Source organism: Eleutherodactylus coqui, chromosome 6, assembly GCF_035609145.1.
Source record: "Eleutherodactylus coqui strain aEleCoq1 chromosome 6, aEleCoq1.hap1, whole genome shotgun sequence".
Taxonomy (NCBI): domain Eukaryota; kingdom Metazoa; phylum Chordata; class Amphibia; order Anura; family Eleutherodactylidae; genus Eleutherodactylus; species Eleutherodactylus coqui.
The window spans coordinates 133,180,056-133,186,522 of record NC_089842.1 but is presented as its reverse complement, the minus strand read 5'-3'; the positions used below and the strand labels follow the sequence as shown (position 1 = coordinate 133,186,522).

The window sequence follows — 6,467 nt, the reverse complement described above, 5'->3', positions numbered from 1 at the left end:
GTTACTGTTTTCCACAAAAATGTTAATGTCAAACCAGTGTCTGAAACCAGTTATGGCGCAACACATATGTACGCCATAACAGTAAGCAAGCCGTCAACTAGTTATACTGCATCTGTAATATCCTGGAATGAAAAGGTTAGAAAATGCAAAAAGTTTGAACACTTTTTGAATGAAAGTAGAATAGTTACAGTATATAAAATGTCCAGAATTCTGCTTGCAAGAAGTCTACTAGCAGATCACATGTGAGTGAAAGCAAACATACTGGATGTGTGCGTTCAGCTCCTACAGCTGTGCGAGTCCTGTTTGCAGAGGTGGACTCCTCCTCCTCTGCTGCTTTTGGACAGAGAATTTCCTGTCCATCTCCAAAGGACGTCATTACGAGCTTATGATCTTCGATGAGAAGGTATGTAATGAGTTAATGTAAACGAGGCAGATTGGTTGTTTAGAATTGTCCTCAGAGACTAGAAGAGTAAAGGACTAACATATAAAAATAAATATATTGGCTCGATGATTGCGGTCGTGCTCCAGGAATGCTCAGTTCATACCCATGGAGCACTTTTTACCTGCTCTCTGAGCAGTGACTTGGGGAACAACTGTGGGTGCAACTTGCCTGGCACCTAATTTCCTTTAGAATTTATGTAAATGATACAAATATTATGTTTAGCATTTGAGTGTTCCTTTATTTAGCCACAGTCACTCTAATTTCGATTGCATAGTTTGGAGTATGCAGCAAGTTCTCCAGCTTGGGTGGGTCAAGTAGTATACAAGAAATGCTTTTTAGCGACCCCGGAATGGGAGAATTGTTTTTGTTTTTACAGCTGAAAGCCATCTTACACATTTGAATACAGCTTGTAGAAATTGTAAGCACATGCTGCAGAAACAAACTTCTCAGGTATGGAACAAGATGTAAGTCTGTCATGTATGAACATATCCGAAGGGTATGTTCACATGTGGCATTTTTGTGGTTTTTCTTCGTATTAGAGGAAAATATTAGAACAGTGTTCTTAGCTTCTCTGTAGCATTCTTGCTGAAACCAGAAGTAACAGAGAGCTAAAACTAAATATTTGCAGTTCTCTGCATTGTTACTATACTGAGACTATAAAGAAGAAGACATCTTATGTACAGGACATTTGTAGGTCTGCAAAATGATGATTCACTTCCATCATAATGTGAACAATGATGACAACAAATCAAATTGTTTCAAGTGAATCTATGGATTTCATCTGATATAAAGAATATTCTAATTTGTAAACACAGTAATGTAGGCCATACATTTGAAATAGCTGGTGCCAAATGTTCATTTGGCCAACAGCTATTCTTCCTGACCCCCGCTCCCCACCATATGCATCCATATTCGCTCATCGGAGCATTTATGTTCTCAAGGGGGAGAGAAGAATAAGTTGCTGCCAAAACAAAATCTTTTGGATTCATGTTGTATCTTCCCTGAGATCTTCTGTCGGGACATCACCATATACATTAGATGGTCAGCTGGTCCTGCCCAAATCAGCGGGTTTGGCCACCTAATGTGTATGGGTACCCTAAGGCCTCCTTCACACATGACAAATGGTGCAGATTTGGCCATGTTTTAAATTGCGGATCAGCTGTGGAATTTAACCCTTGTATTGCAGTGGTTGAATGCTGCATCATAAATCCTAAGTAGACATGCTGTGGATTTAGAATCTGCAGTATTTTTCAATTTCCGCACCATGTGAAGGAGATTTTTTTAAATCCCCTCCATATGGCTTGTATGGTACGCATTATGGAATTTCGGCAGTATATGAAGATGGCCTTACAAGATCACAACCTGCAGGACTGCATAGTTTCCCTGCAGGTTTAGACAGCACAATATAAGCTGCTGCTAAGATAAATCTTTATATTGAAAGTGGACCCATTTTAGTATTTCTCAAACTACTTAATTGTTAACAGTGTTAGTGCTTAGTAGTAAAGGTGGATTAAAGAAGTGTCCTTTTTGAACCGGACACTGTACAGTAGTCTGATATAGGTACAAATAACTATGTCCCTGCATCTAAGACTATACAAATGTGCCTGTTGACAAACATATGGACTGTTTCCAAGAGCAGTCAGCAGAACTATGAATGCAGCTCTTGGCTGTAATACAGAATGTAGCAGAAGAAGTAGTACAAGATAAGTAGTGGAAAGTATTTACAAAGTTACTAAAATCTATGCATATGTATAGTATATACATGCTACTTACTGTATATACAGATGTAATAACACCAAACTTGACACTATTTGTGCAGAGCAGCACTAAATATACAGCAAATAGCGTAGCACAGTAAGCAAACGTCCGCCGTGTTATACATGTGACATAACAACCATTTGTCTGCAGATTGTTATTTTCATATAACTGTAAAATATTATAAATAGTGCGAAGGTATGATACTATAAATATTGTACTTCTTGGCTTTACGAATGCATTTGCTAGCATTAAAATATATAACTTTACGTTTCTTATTTTAGGCATAATCTAACTACAGAATTCTGCTTTTAAGCACTGTCTAGGTTGGGTCACGTGGGTATAGTTGCTTCATAATATTTATTTTCCAAGTGGCTTTATGCCCTGACTTAATGCGGTTATAGTGTTCAACCCTATGATATTAAATGCCTCAGTTCTAGCCAGACACATTTATTCTATTTGCTGTTTAGCAAGTAGTAGAAATGCTTTGCCGCAAGAGTTTATTGAGTGTCATATATCTCAGTCTGCGTTTGCTAATGAAAACATAATGATGTAACATAATTAATGAAAGTTAAAATCATTAAAGCCAATTAAAGTTTAATTCCACTAATGAAAGTATATTACCCTATGAAATAGTTTGCTGCTACTTTATACCATTTCCTAAAGCTGTTAGATCAGACGAGTGCTCTCTTTCGGAACTAAATACAATGTAACTTATAAAAACATATCAGTTACATAATTTATATCATGTTTAGTAGTTAACTGCATACGTATTAAGTTATGCGTTATAGCAGCAGTTGTACATGTTGTCAGGGAGGCAGCACTAGCAGTCAGAGTGTCTGACAACTCAGAAGTGTTCTAAATGCATTCCAGGAACTGTATGTAAGCTATGCAGGCAATAATGGGCATTGCACGGTACATTACAAATCTCACTGAACTGTTACAAAATGTTGGAATGTTTAGTAAATGGACGCTAATTAGGATTAGGATTCCCTAATATTGGAATAAAGACTCATTATTATCCAATGCAAAACAATGTTTTCTACTTGTAGCTGCAGTCCAGTACTTGTGAACAAGGTTGCTTGTATGTAATATGTATTGCTGTTATTTCATAGTTTATATTAATTCTAAATACCTCTAAAAAAAAATCATTTGGCGCATCAAATTATATTTCTATAAAGCTATTAAGGTATTGCTACATTTAGCTTTTAAGTACGTTTTTAACTGGCAGTACAAGTTATATGTTAGCTTTTAATGGGCAATTTACATAATAGCAAAGTTTCCAAAATGAATAAAAGAAAAACTTTGGGGTCTTGAAAAAGGAGTGCAAGAAGGAATTTCATCTGTAGACAGCAGGCGGCGCTATGAGCTCACATAGCTTTGTTGTAAATGAGCTTCTGCTGAAGTTCTTTCTCCAGAGGAGTCTCTGGGTACCAAGTGAAAGAGTTCATAATGATGCCCTAAGTCACAACATTCAAAATCTTCTCTTATAAGTGTAGGACAAATCTAAGGCATACAATGAAGTCCTGACAGTAGTTAAAGCATTTCAGCTGATAACATAGTAGCAACCATAGTCCCATGATATACACAAATGAAGTTTTAAAAACAAACATTTCAAGTCAATATACTTACTTTTCATATTTTGTGTTGCTTCGGTAAGTTGTTTTTGTAAGATGTTTCCTGTTCTGTAATGTTCTCTCTCTTTTTGTTGTTCCTATTTCTCTTTCTTGGATACACAAGCTATGTCCCAACTTTATCAGGGCTTGTCAGAGTTCCACTTTAATTCACCTGCTCCCCGGCTCTGAGGTAGGAAACAGCAAAGCAGTCCTTGTATTCCCTATTACCAGTGTCTGATAGAGGGAGAAAGTGAGTGTGACTGACTTAAGTGGATATATGTGTGAGCATTTGAACTCACACCACTACAAATTGGGGGTTTATATACACCACTGATGGAATGGAAGTCTCACTATGTGTATGTGTGTGTTTTTTTTCAGAAGATGACACATCTTGAGTCACATCGTTTCCATTGAGAAAAAAAAAATACCTCATACCCAAACCCCTCCTTCTAAAATTTGCATGGGCGTCATGCATTAAAGACTATGACACATTCTACTGCAATTTACTTTGCTCTAAAATGTAAGCTTGAAAGGAGTGGGTGCAGGATGCAGCAGGAAGAAAGGTTGATAAGGTCACTGAAGATACACTGCACTGTCCTTTTCCCACTTATTTAATTGTAGTCTCCTGAAACTGTGTCTGGTTCTAAACTAATTCTGCTTTTTACTTCAGGGTCACTACAATACTTTCTGTGACTAGTTAAACTGACGATTATTAACATACATGCCATAAAAAAATGAAGAAATAAAAGTTAAGAATGTTTGATGATTTAATGCTTTCAGATTAGATTTGGCTTTTAACCCCTTTTTGAGGCTGATATATATATATATATATATATATATATATATATATATATATATATATATATATATACATACAGAACAAATATGTTATGGCTCTTAATGGAAGTTTAATGAAACTTCCCTTTTCTTTACCAGAAGATGTATATTTAGTTGTTGTAGCATGTAGTGCTCAGGTTATATTGTTATATGTATATGATATGTTAACCTTCTCTAGTTTAGCTATAGTACTAGTTTTCTACTCATTCTAAGTAAATTCTTCACTCCTGCTTTAATCATTTACATGAAGTTGTGTTTATAAAGGCAGGTCAAGGCATATGAGCAATACATTGGTGCAATATCCTTTACGTGTAAAGGTTAATACAACAGTGTGAGAAATGATTTTTCTGCCCCTGGTAATATTGGTTTGAGGTCTGTGTTTGCAAATGAACATCATGAATCATGTGATATTTGCTTTATCTCAGCATGACAACATTTTAACTTTCAAGTTGTTTTTTATTGCCTTACATTTTTATTACTGAGTACTTGTTGATTTATGTCATGTCTACAGGAGCTACATGTATAAATACTGTAAAGTCTAAATTGTGGTTCAGCGCCCAAGATATATGCACACGAAACAGATTCATTGCAGGAATTGATGTGGCTGAAGAATCCATTCCATACAATTGAACCGGGCTGTTTCTGCTCATGCGCATGGATTTCTGCCTATAGTACTGCCTCTTTTATAGTCAACTTGATAAATCTATTCGACTTATAACAGAGCTGCTCGTCCTGTGGCAGCTTCTGTGAGGCCTCCCTCACACAGGTTTTCTGTGGTTTCAACAGTGTTGTCATGCATTTTTGACAATGTTTTGGCTGCGTTTTCAGCGAAGGATGCTGAAAAAAAAATCAATACCCACCTAGTTGGCACTGTCCGGGTCCCTGCCGCTGTTCTCCGGAGCTCCCAGCACTTGTCGTCGCTGACAGAGTATCTTTTTGTAGTGACGGCTGTGATTGGTTCATAGAGTGCCAGCTCTGATTGGTGGAGCCGATGCTTCTGAACCAATCAGAGCAATCTCTCGCTGAGAGGCGGGGATTTCAATCCCTGTCACTAGCAATAGATGCTCTGTCGGCTTGACAAGTGCCTGGCAGCCTGCCCGGAGTTCTAGAGAACAGTGGTGGGGACCCCAATGGCGCCAGCTAGGTGAGTATTCCTTTTTTTTAGGTAGTGCAGCCAGCGCTTGCATTTAGCGCTGCCAAAAGTGTGGTACCAAGTTGTGCCACGCTTTCAGCAGCACTGAAACTGCTGCCCATTTATTTCAATAGGCGAGGCAGGGCTGAAAATAGCCAAAGATAGAACATGCATTGCTGTCAAAGCGCAGCATTGAAGGCACTGCGTTTTGACGCTTATGTGAACAGCCCCATTGAAATGAATAGGAGCGTTGTACAGCTCTTAGCGCAGCGCTAAACGCTGCACAAAAATGTCTGTGTGAGGAAGGCCTTACGGTGCATTCACATGTGCCAAAATCCGCAACACAAGCTACAGCAAATCAGTTATATGTGTGAACACACCCTTAGAGCTGAGATCTTTACGCACATGGAAGTGGCCTCTCTTATATCTTTCAGATTTCATTATTATAGTAAAGGGTTTTTCGGGAATAAGCTATTGATGACATATCCTCAGGATAGTCCATCACTCAGGATCCCCACCAATCATCTGATTGTATTGACAGTAGCACTTGGGGGAGCACCGCTGGCCCTCCATACCAGGCACAGCGTTGTACATTGTATAGCGGCTGTACCTTACAGCACAGTTCCATTCAATTGAATGGAATGGGGTTGCTTTCAGGCCATGTGATTAATGAACATGACATCAG

General features: G+C 38.1%; 1 long non-coding RNA gene across 1 annotated transcript; it reads left to right on the top strand.

The window, feature by feature from the left end:
- The first annotated feature begins 269 nt into the window (after window positions 1-269).
- LOC136631464 (uncharacterized) lies at window positions 270-4,602 on the top strand. The gene is made up of 3 exons (XR_010793023.1): window positions 270-403; window positions 3,938-4,003; window positions 4,192-4,602. It is a non-coding gene; the product is annotated as an uncharacterized lncRNA (long non-coding RNA).
- Window positions 4,603-6,467: the final 1,865 nt, after the last annotated feature.